Below are 14428 nucleotides of genomic sequence, written 5' to 3' on the forward strand. Positions count from 1 at the left end.
CAACAACCCAAGAAACCTCCACAGATTCCTAAGGTCTCCAACAATCACAACAAATCCTAAAATCACATCCAACCCCAAAATCATAAGCAAGACCAAACATCCCCTTTTCTCCCTTCCTCCTTCCCTTTTATGTCCTTCATCTCTTCTCCACCTCAACCACCTCTCATTAATGTCATTAATTTTCCCTTCATCCTTACAGTTGACTTCTCTCCTCCCAAGTAAATTTGAGAGTACATTTGGAAATGTGATATGAATATAAAATTAGGTAACTAATGGGAGAGTACATTTGGGAATGTGAGATGAGGACCATGTCCTCTCCCAAGTAAATGTGAGACTACATTGGGGAATGTGAGACGAATATATATATTGATAATTAGTTGGGGAGGACCATGTCTTCTTCCAAGTAAATGTGAGAGTACCTTGGGGAATGTGAGAGAGAGTACATTTGGGAATGTGAGATGAGGACCATGTCTTCTCCCAAGTAAATGTGAGAGTACATTGGGGAATGTGAGATGAATATATATATTGATAATTAGTTGGAGAGGACCATGTCTTCTCCCAAGTAAATGTGAGAGTACATTGGGGAATGTGAGATGAATATATATATTGATAATTAGTTGGAGAGGACCGTGTCTTCTCTCAAGTAAATGTGAGAGTACATTGAAGAATGTGAGAAGAATATATATATTGATGGTTACTTGAAGAGGACCATGTCTTCTCCCAAGTAAATGTGAGAGTACATTGGGGAATGTGAGATGAATATATATATTATTTGAAATAATGGAAGGAGACCATATCCTACCTAAGATTCAATTTGAGAAGGGGAATTTGAATAATAGAAATCATGAATTTTATATTAGACCAATATTTTTCAATATTTTCAGGCAATGTAAACATTAATAAAAATTTGTTGGATAAGATTTAAGTGGGGCATTACATACACCCCTCCTTCAGAAAACTTCATCTCGAAGTTGGAATGAAAAGATACAAGGAGTTCGAAAGCATAACAAACCAGAGAGAGTTATAGCAGTAAAATTTGATAAGTCAGACAATGACATTACTTCCCATCAAGAGTCTCCAACTGATCTATATCCCCCTATCCATCCTAACCTACTTTCGTTCCCACCATATCCATCCTTTGTTGCTTTATCAATGGCAATGGACATACTAACCACTGATAAAACCGACATGGTGGAAGTGTTGACTATGTCGACCTAACTTCCCTAGCAGGCAACTCGTAATTGTCATCACACATCTAGGGGAGCATGTCCACCACTGCCCTCCCACGATTCCAGGTTTTGGAGGATACACAGTGGGAAATGCCTCCACCCCTCCTTCACAACTAGGGTCAATTCCCTAACACAGACCACACTACAGAGCTGGTTGGACTTGTCATCGAATAATCCAGTCAGGTAGTCTTGCCACCTGTCATTTGCATTTTACTCATGTCATAAGAGTGCATATCAAGTAGATACCAAATGTAATAGAACAATGTGCATTATACCTTCCCCATGAGATGTCTTGACCTTCCCTCAATGGAAGAGTAGCTCTCGGCTATCATATAGTTCTTTCCCCCTGTGGGTTAGCTCTCATTCATGCCTTTATATAACAACAAGACATATAATCATCACATTATTAAGTCTAGTATCCACGTGTCAATTTTGTAGTTCATACTGGAAACAAATCATAATTTCACTAAGTCATTCATTTAGATACATCATATCCACTTAAGCCATACATGAAACAAAAATAGCTCTGATAAGTCATGCACTAGATAAATTATCAACAAGTAAGTCATACATTAGGTCATACATCAAAACATTTCCATCATCCAATCAAATATAAGTAGTTTCACGTGTTCAACCAAATGCATCAATATTACATAATGTTCATAATAATTACATGGAACTGCAAAATAGAGCCTTAGTATGGGTAGCTATCTAAGTCAAAATGGGCATCACAGATGCTGATTGACAACCTTGTGAAACCCCTTGATAACAATTAAAGTTGAAATAGATTCAACTGTCCACCATGGAAAATAGCATTTGAACCCGGATATGCTATAAGGTGGTACCAAAACCGAAATATTAGCAAGCAATGGATTAGTGCACTATCAATTCCACTAGAAGGTGCTAGTATAAGTTTCATGCATATAATTTCTTTAATACCTTAGTGAATATAAAAGTCCGACTCTTCCAAGTTGTTGGTTTTTCATCTTCCAAACCAATTAGTTAACTTGAAAATAAAAGAATCCAAACTTCAAAAACTGTTCCCAACATGATTTTCATACTTATTGAGAGAAATGTCCTCTAAATGTCAAAGGTTCAAATTTATTATATATTTAATCATTGTTTACTAGTACTAAAACAATTTCATGATATATTTTACAGCTCACAATATGACCAGACAAATGAGAAATAATTAAATAAATGGAATAATTGCCTTTGCCCTACTGCTATTAGTATTCCCCTTCTAAATGGCACCTCATCTCTAAAGATGCCTACTCCTCTCACAAGTGGCCAGTGACCACAAAAGTTGCGAAGAAAGTTGAGGGTCCTTTTATCCAAAACTAGAGACACATTATTTTTCACGACATTTTTATTCAACACTAGAATAAGGGTAAAAGTGTATTCTAATATTTTCACTGGTCCTTTATTGACTAAATAAGCTTCCATTCTAAAATCCCAAATTCTCTACGAATTGATCTTCTCATTTAATTTAAGATCATTAAAAACAACTATCACAGTAAGCCTTTACACAAGTCCATGGTATTCAATCTATGTTGTTGTTTTTTCTTTTTTTTCTTTTTTTTACTTACTAGAAAATTTTATCACCCATAGAATAATCATTAACGTGACATATAGGATATTTCAACACATCTTAATCTAAATTCCCGCGCTTCATAGTTGTTTACTTCTCAAACTCGTGATTTGTTATTATGACTTCCTCTATGAAGAATGACAAATATACTATCTAAAAGATAATCCTACTATCTGAATGGAAAATCTACTATATCTTAAAGAAGAATAATGATAATCTACTATTGTTAGAATTAAAAGCCACCCTCGTATGTCAAATAGAACTGACTACATTCTTTAGATTGGGACATATTTTGGGTATAAATTACTGGCTCAAAAACTACAATTTTCAGTGCAAATATTGTTCACACCATCCATATATTTAATAGACACTGAGGTTGGCATCAAAACAAAGACCTCAGGTACAAATTAGTGGGAACAAAACTGCAATTTTCAATGTAAAATATAGTTCACCTCATTCTTCAATCAAAATTCTGAGACCATTCCGGAGTTTGTTCAAAACGTTCAAGTGATACATCCTTTGGCCAAATTTAATCATTGTGATGTGGCAGACTTAACTATACACTTAATGAACTTGGGCTGCATGTTGAAAATAGAATAGTTACATCTTCACAAACCAATCATCATAGCTTGACCATAGATCCCTCTAAATGTCGGGAAAGTGACCTTGCCCATAACCATCAATCTATCTGCTATCAAGTTGGGGCAATCTTATATTTCAGCTAAATCCAGGCTACTAATGTAAATCTTTGGGGGGGGGGATTGCAATGTTTCCATTGGATTTTTTCATGTACTAGGGTATGGAACTTGTATTTAATCAAGAGAACCAAGGTTGTTCGACTATGTAGGAGGAGACTCCCAATCAAGCGCAAAACAAGAAATTAGAAATTTCTCGAGGCTGATTTTTGATATTGCTAATTTCATTATGTGATCATTTATGAGTAAATGTGATGTAAATTTAGAGACATAGTTTATGCATTGACAATTGACAATTTAATCATAATGTAATAAATTAGAATTAGAATGTATCATATATGCTTTATGATTGCACATATTTCTTAAATGTCCTAATATATATATATATACACACCGCATGTAGGGCCCCATCCTAGAAACTTGGTGGAACATAATAGTCTAGTACAAACAAGTTTAGACTACTCATCTACAAAAAAAAGACATCCTAATATCTACTCCAAAAGCACACAATGTGACTACGAAATGCATCATAACTCTTCCACCTTTATAGACATGGAAGGGACAAGCCTTGTACCCCAATTTAAAAACTAGGAATTTTGCAAAACCATAGAACTGGGAGAGAAATCAAGAAGCCCATACCAAACAGGAGTTTCATCCAGCTTTTCTTCATCAGCAAGTCTGTACGTCATCAAATATAACCACATTGCACAAAGAATATAGTTTATTGGTTGGAAATTGTGCCAAGAAATCAACTCAACCTATTATAAGCCCAAGTTGGCTCTTGAACTAGAGGGGGCTCCCTCAAATGTTACGAGGCTAATGATTGTTCATGGAAATGAAAAGTAGCCTTTTAAGCATAGTGGCCATATTGAACTGGGTCTTTTGAGAGGTGGTTTCTTATGGTTTCAAATCCCTTCTTAAATAAAGAAAGTCATCTGTTATGAAACTAGCTCAAGAAAAGATAGAAAAGATAGATCAACGCCTTAAAATTCAGCGTCTTCGAGGGGGCAACCTCCTTTACATTACATAAATGAACAATTCTTCGATGATTCAAATGACAAAACCTCCTTTCTATATATAGGAGTCTAAGGAGTCACAATATAACCCAGCCGACCTAACAATAATAATATAAAGCCAAAAAAATAACAATAGATGGATTCTATGGGGCACAGTAATAAAAATATGGGGACAGTAGGGGCACAACAATATTAATAAGGGGTACAACTACAATAGTAATGGGGTAATCACTAGTATTATAGGGACCCAACATGCCCCTCTCCTTCAAAAAAGTGTTGTCCTCAATGCTTGAGTAGTTCTGGATGATTCTGTATAAAATTCTCATCCTCCCATGTGGAATCTTCAGCAGATAAGTTCTTCCACTTGATAAGATACTCTGAAATTGATCGATTTCGTAGCTGTCGAGTTCTTGTTTCTGTGACTGCTTTTGGTTCCAATATAATTTTTCCTTCCTCGTCAAGTTCTAGCAATATTGTTTGAACTGGGAGCTTATCGCTTATAACCTTATGTAACATGAAACATGGAAAACTGGGTGCAATCGAGAAGCTGCAGGAATTTCCAATTTGTATGCCATAGTACCAATCTTTTGCAACACCTTGTACAGACCATAATACTTTGGTGATAATTTATTATCCTTCTTAGCTTGCTTGAGGGACATTTGCTTATATGGTTGTAGCTGTAGGAATACCCAATCACCTACATCAAAACTTCTTTCGCTGCGATGTTGATCTGCCTGTTGTTTCATTCTATTCTGTGCCAACATGAGGTTATCCTTTAAGAGTTAGAGGAATTGTTGTTGATGTTCGATGTGATGTTCCACTGCTTGAACCTTAGAATTTTCTTTTAAATATGATGTGATGGATGGTGGCTGATACCCATAAAGTGCCATAAATGGGGTCATTTTTGTTGTTGTATGGAAGGAAGTGTTATACCACCATTCAACCAGAGGCAACCATTTGACCCATTGTGTCTATTTATCAGATACAAAGCAACGAAGATATCCTTCAAAACATTTGTTTACTATCTCAGTTTTCCCATCAGATTGAGGATGATAAGATGAGCTATGAGCTAACTGAGTACCAAGACAAGAAAATAATTCTGTCCAAAAATTTTCAGTGAAAATGGGATCTCTGTCACTTACAATAATCTTTGGGTTTCCATGTAGCTTTTGAATTGTTTCCATAAATGTAGTAGAAACTGTACTGGCTTTAAATGGATGTGATAATGCAAAAAAGTGTGCATACTTGGTATGTTTGTCAACTACCACCATGATGACATTCTTTCCCTAAGACTTGGGTAAACCTATGATAAAATCCATTGAAACCTCCTCCCAATGTTGCCTTGGAATGGATAAAGGTTGTAACAGTCCCGGTGTCTTAATTGTTTCAAATTTATTTTGTTGGCAAACCAAGCATTCCTCCACAAACTTTTGAATATTTAATTTAAGGCCATCCCAAAAAAATTCCTTCTTAACCCTGTGGTAAGTTTTTAAAAATCCTGAGTGCCCTCCTAAGGGAGAAGTGTGCAATTCCATAAGAATCTTTTGTTTTAGCTAGGAATTCTTACAGAGGTATAAGCGAGCTTTGTACCATAACGAATCATTTTGCCATCTAAATGTATCCGATGTACTGGAATCTTGTTGTAACTTTCATTAAGAGCCCACACTTCTGCGTCATTCTTCCATTCCTCCCTTGCTTCGTTTATCCATTCTGGTTGGATAATAAAAATGGCACACAACAATGCTTCCACATCCTCATCCTTTCTTGAGAGTGCATCTGCCACCACATTTTGCTTCCCTTTTTTGTAGATGATTTCAAAGTCATAACCCAACATCTTTGTGACCCACTTTTGTTGCTCTTCAGAGGATAATCTTTGTTCTAAAAGGTATTTAAGGCTATCATGATCCGTTTTTACCTTGAAGTGTCTTCCCATTAGGTAGGGTCGTCATTTCTTAAGTGCATGGAGTATTGCCAACATTTCCTTCTCATAAATAGCTTTGTGTAAAAACTTTCCCTTGATTGGACGACTTTCAAAAGCAATGGGTCTTTCATCTTGCATTAAAACAGCACCAATTCCATTTCCTGAAGCATCACATTCCACAATAAAGGTTTTTTTGAAGTCCGGTGTAGCTAAGACAGGTGCTTGGCACATTGCCTCTTTAAGATGTTCGAAGGCCTTTGTTGCTTCTGGAGTCCATGAAAATGCATCTTTCTTCAATAATGTTGTTAGAGGTGCTGCTATTCTCCCATAATTCTTAACAAACTTGCGATAATACCCTGTCAACCCGAGAAATCCTCGCAGATGCTTTATGGATGTGGGGATTTTCCATTCCTTAATGGCTTTAATTTTTCTAGGGTCTACCTTAACTCCTTCATGAGATACAATATGACCCAGATATTCCACCTCTTATACTCCAAAGAAACATTTGGATCTTTTTGCATATAATTGTTTCTCCTCCAATAGTTGTAGCACCCTGTCAACATGTTCAACATGATCCTTCCAAGACTTGCTGTAGATTAGTATATCATCAAAAAATACTAACACAAATTTTCTAAGGAATGGTTTGAAAATTGAATTCATCAAACCTTGAAATGTTGAAGGTGCATTGGTAAGGCCAAAAGGCATGACCAAAAATTCATAATGACCCTCATGAGTTCTAAATGTTGTTTTCGGAATGTCTTCAATCTTCATTCTGATTTGATGATATCCTGAACGAAGATCCAACTTGGTGAAGTAAATTGATCCATGCAATTCATCTAGTAATTCATCAATGACAGGAATGGGAAACTTATCTTTAATAGTGAGCTTGTTGAGCTCCCTATAATCCGGACACATGCGCCATGATCCATCCTTCTTGTGCACCAATACTACTGGAGCAGAGAAAGAACTTTGACTCGGTTGAATTATACCAGCCTCTAGCATTTCTGCAACCATACGTTCAATTTCACTCTTTTGGGCATAGGGATATCTGTACGGCCTGATGTTTGGAGGAACACTTCCTGGAATCAGATGAATAGCATGATCATGATCACGAATAGGTGGGAGACCTTTGGGAGTCTCAAATACCTTGGAATGATTGTCCAAGACTTTTTGGAGATCTGGAGAAATAGATGATTCGAATGTGGAAACATCTAGCGAACATAATTGTGCAATTACACCTTTTCGTTCCTTTTTTAGAAGCTTTGTCATACTGTTAGAGCTGATTATCTTTCCTGGTTTCCCTGCAATACCCCTTAATTCAACTTCCTTTTCTTCCACAGAAAATTTCATGAAAAGTTCTTGAAAATTAAAAGCTATTGTACCCAAGGATTGTAGCCATTGGACTCCTAGTACAACATTAGCACCTCCCATTGGAATGGAAAGCATTGGGCTAGTCAATACATATTCTCCCATGGATAGCTTGATATTATGGCACTTTCCAGAGCAATTTATTGTTCCTCCATTTGCAACCATCACTTGACACTCTGGTGCTGGATATAAGAAGCAATTCAATTCTTTTGCTACCTTACAATGAATAAAATTGTGGGTACTTCCTGAATCAATCAACACTATTACCTTTTTCTTCTTGATTTGTCCTTCTATCTTGATGGTTTGAGGAGTGGTAATTCCCGCCAATGCATTACAAGATATGGTCGGATTCATTTGTTCTTCATCTAGGCTTTGTTCCTGGAGTATATCCTCTTCTTTTGACCTTTCTTGCTCCTTTTCTTCTTCCTCTTCACAATCTATGTAGAATAATTTCTTCTCAGCACACTTATGACCTTTAGTGTATTTCCTATCACAACTGTAACAAAGCCCTTTTGCTCTTTTTTCTTCCAATTGTTGTGGTGTCAACCTTATAGGTTGTGGAAGACTAGCGGCAACAACACTTCCACCTTTATAGTTGTGAGAGGTATGCTTCTTGGTTGCCATAATTTTGCTTTCCATTTTTCTTGCTAACCTGAATGCCTTCTCTAATGAATCAGGTTCCCAAAGGAAAACATCATGTTGGATATTATCCTTTAAAGACCTTATGAACACATCAATCCTATGCTCCTCTGGAATATTTTTTACCCTTATGTTCAATTTTTGGAACTCCTCAATGTGCTCCATTATTGAACCCTTTTGTTTGAGACTTATCAATTGGCTAAAAAAAGTGTTTCTTTTTGTATCCTCATAATGTGCTATCAATTCTTCCGTAAAAATTGCCCAAGTGATAAATTGTTTATGAGAGCAAAGTCATTGATACCATACAAACTGATTTGGTTCCAAATAAAAAGTTTCAATACGTACCCTTTGTGCATTTTGCACATTATTGAGATCGAAAAATTGCTCCATCTGTAATATCCATGTTGCGGGGTCCTTGCCATCAAACTTCCTCATATCGATTTTTGGAATATGGTGTGTCTTCGATCCAACATTAGAGTCTATGAAATCATGATTAACATTTCCTTTGTTTGCATCATGAGTTTCCTTTACTCCCCTTTCACCATTAGTAAGTATTTCTTGTAGAAAATTTGTCAAATCTGCCTTCAAATATATCTTCAAATCGTCAATCTTGTCTTCCACACCCTTTATCTTAGATTCCACACCATTTATCTTAGCTTCTATTAGCTTTTGTGAGAGTGAAATTTTTTGCACTTGGTCTTGTAATTTTGATATATCATGTAGCATTTCTTCCTCTTCTTCATGAGTCATGCTAGAGCTTTCAGATTGCTTACTAGGTGTTTGCATTTTCTTTCCTTGGGAAATCAGTTACCGATACTAATGCTCTATTATGCCCTTTGAATTCCTTCAAAACAATTTTTCAAACCAAGCTTAAGCAAAAATTTTAAAAATCTACACACCTTTTTTCACTTTGTAGGATCTCGATATTGCCTCTGATGTATCTCTGTAATTGCGGATCATCCAGTTCTGAAATTGCGACTTGCGATAGCCCTCTGTGTCCTCTTTCCAATGCCACTAGTCTGACCCCAATTGGATTCTCCAATGAAGAGTTATGCCAAATCTCCCACAGTGACCTGATTATAGACTAATTCAGTAGAGCGAACTTGTACGATGTTCCATGAGTCACTGTTTTGACCTTTGGCTCTAAAAAATATATACAAGAAACTACAGTCCATCCTCTTTCTGTACCTTCTTACGAAATTTCAATCCAATGTTCAGAGAGAAAGTTATGACGATTTTCCCTAGGTCACCTGTTTGGAATGTAATTAAGGAGTCTGCAAAAAGACCAACTTCCTCAGATCATATCTCCGCAAATATAGCGCGAAAAGCTCTGAAATTCAGACCCGAGGTTCAGCGCAATTTCTTCTCAAATGGGTTTTTTTTTTTTAGCTTCTGAAATGTCGCAGAAAAAAAGTTATAGCGAAAATGCCACGATGACCTGTTTGGAGCAGCAAAACCCTAGAATCCAAAGCTCTAATACCAAATGTTATGAAACCAGCTCAAGAAAAAGATAGAAAAGATAGATCAATGCCTTAAAATTCAGTCTCTTCGAGGGGGCAACCTCCTTTACATTACATAAATGAACAATTCTTTGATGATTCAAATGACAAAACCTCCTTTCTATATATAGGAGTCTAAGGAGTCCCAATATAACCCAGCCGACCTAACAATAATAATATAAAACCACAAAAATAACAATAGAGGGATTCTATGGGGCACAGTAATAACAATATGGGGACAATAGGGGCACAACAATGTTAATAAGGGGTACAACTACAATAGTAATGGGGTAATCACTAGTATTATAGGGACCCAACATCATCTCTTCAAAGAGCTCAATTAAGGTGCCAACATCTAGCCATGACAGATTAATGACAACTTTAAATATGAGTAAAGAAGACTAAATAGATATCAGGTAACATTGATATTCATTCTAAATATATAATTCATCTAATAAGATCCAAAAGCGTGAGAAGATCCTTCAACAACTTAAGAAAATATAAATTTCAATTATGCAATAGAAATAATCTAATGATGTGGAGGAGAACAAATATGCCCAGCATTGAACATAACCTTTCAGTGGAATGTCAGGGAGGTTGATTCTCAACCTAGACTTTCCCAATAATTGACACAATTTCAAATAATATGAAGAAGAGATAATGGAAACTGGAAATCACTTACATATGAAACAAAGTATATCAGAAGCTAAAGCCATAGACATTTTATTAAACTCTGAAAATATCATGCTTTTACACAAAATACAAGTCTTTCTAAGCCCAAAAGTGAACCCTTCTTCCTTTGAAATCAAAGAATAAATAGAGAATTACAATCTTGAATATATTACAAGCTTCCCAGCATCAAATCTTATCAATTAAATAAAAATTCTAATTTGTGACCAGAAACTTGGACTAGTTTGAAAATCTTCTACCTTAAATATGGAAATTAATTTATTGATGTTGATATTCCTCCTTCAAATTTGTAGTTGATCCTTAGAATGTTGATTTTCCTCCTTTAAAATTGGATGATATCCTTTGATTGTTGATCCTCTGCCTTGAAATTTGGAGTTGATGATATTGCTTCCCTGAAATTCTGTTAACTACCTAACCTAGCAAATATGGCAAGTTTTGTTACCATTTCTCCAATTGACCTTTGACTACTATATTCATGCCCTTGGATCTGAAAATAAGTTTCTTGCTAATACTCTTCTGTGGATGTTATTTACCTTCGCATTTAAATTTCACTTGTTCGTTTCATCTTCTTATGTCACACCTTTAGCTTTACCACCTTCGTACTTACAAAACAACAGATAACACTTGCTTTTCTAATGCAGGAGAATTTTCCTTTGTGCACCTTTGTCCAATATTATATATTTTGATTCTGTTGTAGCCTTTAATTTTGTGTCTCTTCTTTTATTATATGGTAGATATAGAAATGTCTCTCTACATTCTTTCAAAATTATTATGGTGCTGAAAAACCATCTTATCTCAATTGGAGACATTATCAAAGCATGAAACTTAAGAAGGCACTAGATAAAGAATCTGGGATAGTGTTGTACTCTACCACATTCTCCACATTATAAATTTATTCACTTGATTTTGGTTGAAACTCACTCTATGAACTGAACACAAATATTTAAGAGATGTGAAGGAACTCATTTCTAAATCCATGTCTTCCTACCATGATGGAAGGAAGATTCCATATATTTGTTAAATAGGTCACTGAGCTTCCAAGCAAAAACATATCACAATTGAAACCACATAAAGATCCCCTATGAATAGAATCCACATGTCTATGCTCGTAGAGCCTTAAAGAATTGATTAAATTTCTTCTCGAAAAAGAGTCATGATATACTTCGAATATTCCTCTTGATCTGAACTCCTTGAATTCTTTTGAAACATAATCACTTTCTAGGTATCCTTGAGTCTGATCTATGAGGTCATAAATATTTTTGTGACTCTTCAGCTGGAAGACAAGGTGGAATACATAGGCTACAAGCATTACACAACTACTAAATCTTGAAAGGGATAATTCTGATTATCCCACATGTAATTTTTTTGTGCGTAAAGTTTAGCATAGCTAGGAAAAGTAGGCCTATAACAGTTCCATCAATAATAATTTTGAGTTGACAACAGCAGCAACCTTATTAACGACATGTTCTTTCTTATGATGAATAACACCATCCATGAAAAGGGAACATCCAAGCACAAGCAACATGTTTGAAAAGATAGAACCAAGTAAATATTGTTGCACAATGCAAATTTTCCATTATAGAGAGCATATAATGAGATGATCATCTCAATCGTATTTCCAAATGTAACATTCAGAAGGCCTCCAACTGTGGACTAGTGAAAAATTCTAGCTGCTATGTTATAAAACCTAGAAGGCCAACGTGTGTGAGATCATCAACACGTTGGTGTTGTAATGGGTTGTATTGATGCCAAATTCATGAATTGCTGCAAAGTCTCCTAGAAACAAAATTACGCTGGTGCCCGCGAAAGTGCAGACAAACAGTTTAAAGTCTCCTAGAAACAAAGTTACGCTGGTACACGCGAAAGTGCAGAAAAATAGTTTAAAGCAAAGAAGTAGTTTATAAGTCTGCTTTTTGATAACATGTCAAAGTAGGTCACATGCCAAGGATTCCCGAAAACACTGTTACAACAAGGAAATTGTTGAGCGCTATCCTAGAACCACAGAAGCGATGTACATCTTATCGTTTCACTATTTAGTCAAATGCGTGTTGGCTTCACATACGAAAAAAAAGAGGGTTTTCAAGCGGTTGATGTCAGTCACTACGCGTAAAATGCTTTTGAAATTAAAAACCGAGTGAGCAGCAGCACAATGAGGGTTGAAAGGGGTTAATGGGGTTATATACCATTTTTCATTGTAACGTTCCTCACCATTACTCCGCGCATCTGAACTAGTCTCCTTCTAAGCCATAAATACATCGATTCCCATCACCCAATTTCTATTTCCATTTTCCAATTCCCGATGGCATACACACCACCTACATTCGGAGTGAAAACCCAAAACCACCCTGAAATTGAACTTGAATCTGACAATCAAGCTTCTCCACTTGACTTTAACCGCCAAGCATCAGCTTCTAGCGCTTCCCCCTCCTCCTCAGCGTCCACTTCCACCATTGTTGATCCCAATAGCAGCAGCAATTACTACTCTTATGACGTCTTTATAAACCACCGCGGCTCGGACATCAAGAAGACCTTTGCCAGCCACCTGTACCGGCGCCTTCTTTTACATGGAGTCCGAGCTTTTCTGGACAAGCAGGAATTGCAAGAGGGAGATAATTTCACCTCCCAAATCGAAGGCGCTATAAGGACCGCCTCAGTCCATGTAGCCATATTCTCTCCACGCTATGCGGAATCATATTGGTGTCTCCATGAGCTTCTCCTCATGCTGGAGTCGGGCGCTGCCATTATTCCAGTCTTCTACCACGTTAAACCTTCCGAGCTCAGATGGACACAGGGCAAAAATGGCCTGTATGCTCAAGCCCTACAGGACCTAGAAACGAAGAAAACGCATGAGAACAAGCCGCGATATGACTCTGTCACTGTTGAAAAATGGAGAAATGCTCTTTCTCATGTTGCAGGGATCAGTGGTTTCGAGTTGGACGCATATGGCAGTGACGAGGGGGAGCTGGTAGATAAGATTGTTGAACGTGTGCTCAAAAGGTGAAAACAACAGCCCTGTGTGTTGCAAAATATGCAACTGGTTTGGATGAAAAGGTCAAGGATTTTGAGGGAATAATCTTATTGCAGCAAGAGCAGAGTGGAAAACCTCAGGTCGTGGGGATCGTGGGGTTAGGTGGAGTAGGGAAGACAACCTTGGCTACAGAACTCTTTAACAGGAAGCGTTCAAATTACAGTAGATCCTATTTTTTTTATTTGATATAAGAGAAAAGGCAAGCGAAAACTCACTACATTCCTTGCAGAGAAAACTTCTGAAGGGGTTGACTCAATGTGATTTTCATATAGAGAGTGTTAGTGAAGGCATTGAGATGATTAAGCATCAGCTTTCATATTCTAATGCCTTGATAATTTTAGATGATGTAGATGATGTGAATCAGGTGAATGCATTTTTGCCTGTTCAAAATGTTCTCCGCTCAGATAGCTTAATATTAATTACATCTAGGGATAGAGATGTTCTCAGATGTGCAGGAGTCCAAGATTCATCAATTTATAAGCTGTCTGGCCTCAATACACCGCATTCCTGAGAGCTCTTCTGTTCACATGCCTTCAGCAGACCCTATCCACTTCCAGGATTTGAATATTTTGTAAATAAGTTCTTGGAAGCTTGCGATGGATTGCCTTTATCTCTGAAGGTATTTGGGGCACACCTTTATGGAAAACATGACCCTTCTTATTGGAAAGATCAATTGGATAGAATTAGACAAATACTTCCCCATGAGATTCAAAAGAGGCTCAGGATTAGTTATGATGTGCTTGATAGAGACA

General features: G+C 36.7%; 1 pseudogene; it reads left to right on the plus strand.

The window, feature by feature from the left end:
• The first annotated feature begins 12947 nt into the window (after positions 1 to 12947).
• On the plus strand, positions 12948 to 13867 carry LOC149238394 (toll/interleukin-1 receptor-like protein; annotated as a pseudogene).
• The last annotated feature ends 561 nt before the right edge of the window (positions 13868 to 14428 follow it).

Source organism: Pinus tabuliformis, chromosome 8, assembly GCF_031772625.1.
Source record: "Pinus tabuliformis cultivar Carrire ecotype Pingquan chromosome 8, CPIR1, whole genome shotgun sequence".
NCBI lineage: Eukaryota > Viridiplantae > Streptophyta > Pinopsida > Pinales > Pinaceae > Pinus > Pinus tabuliformis.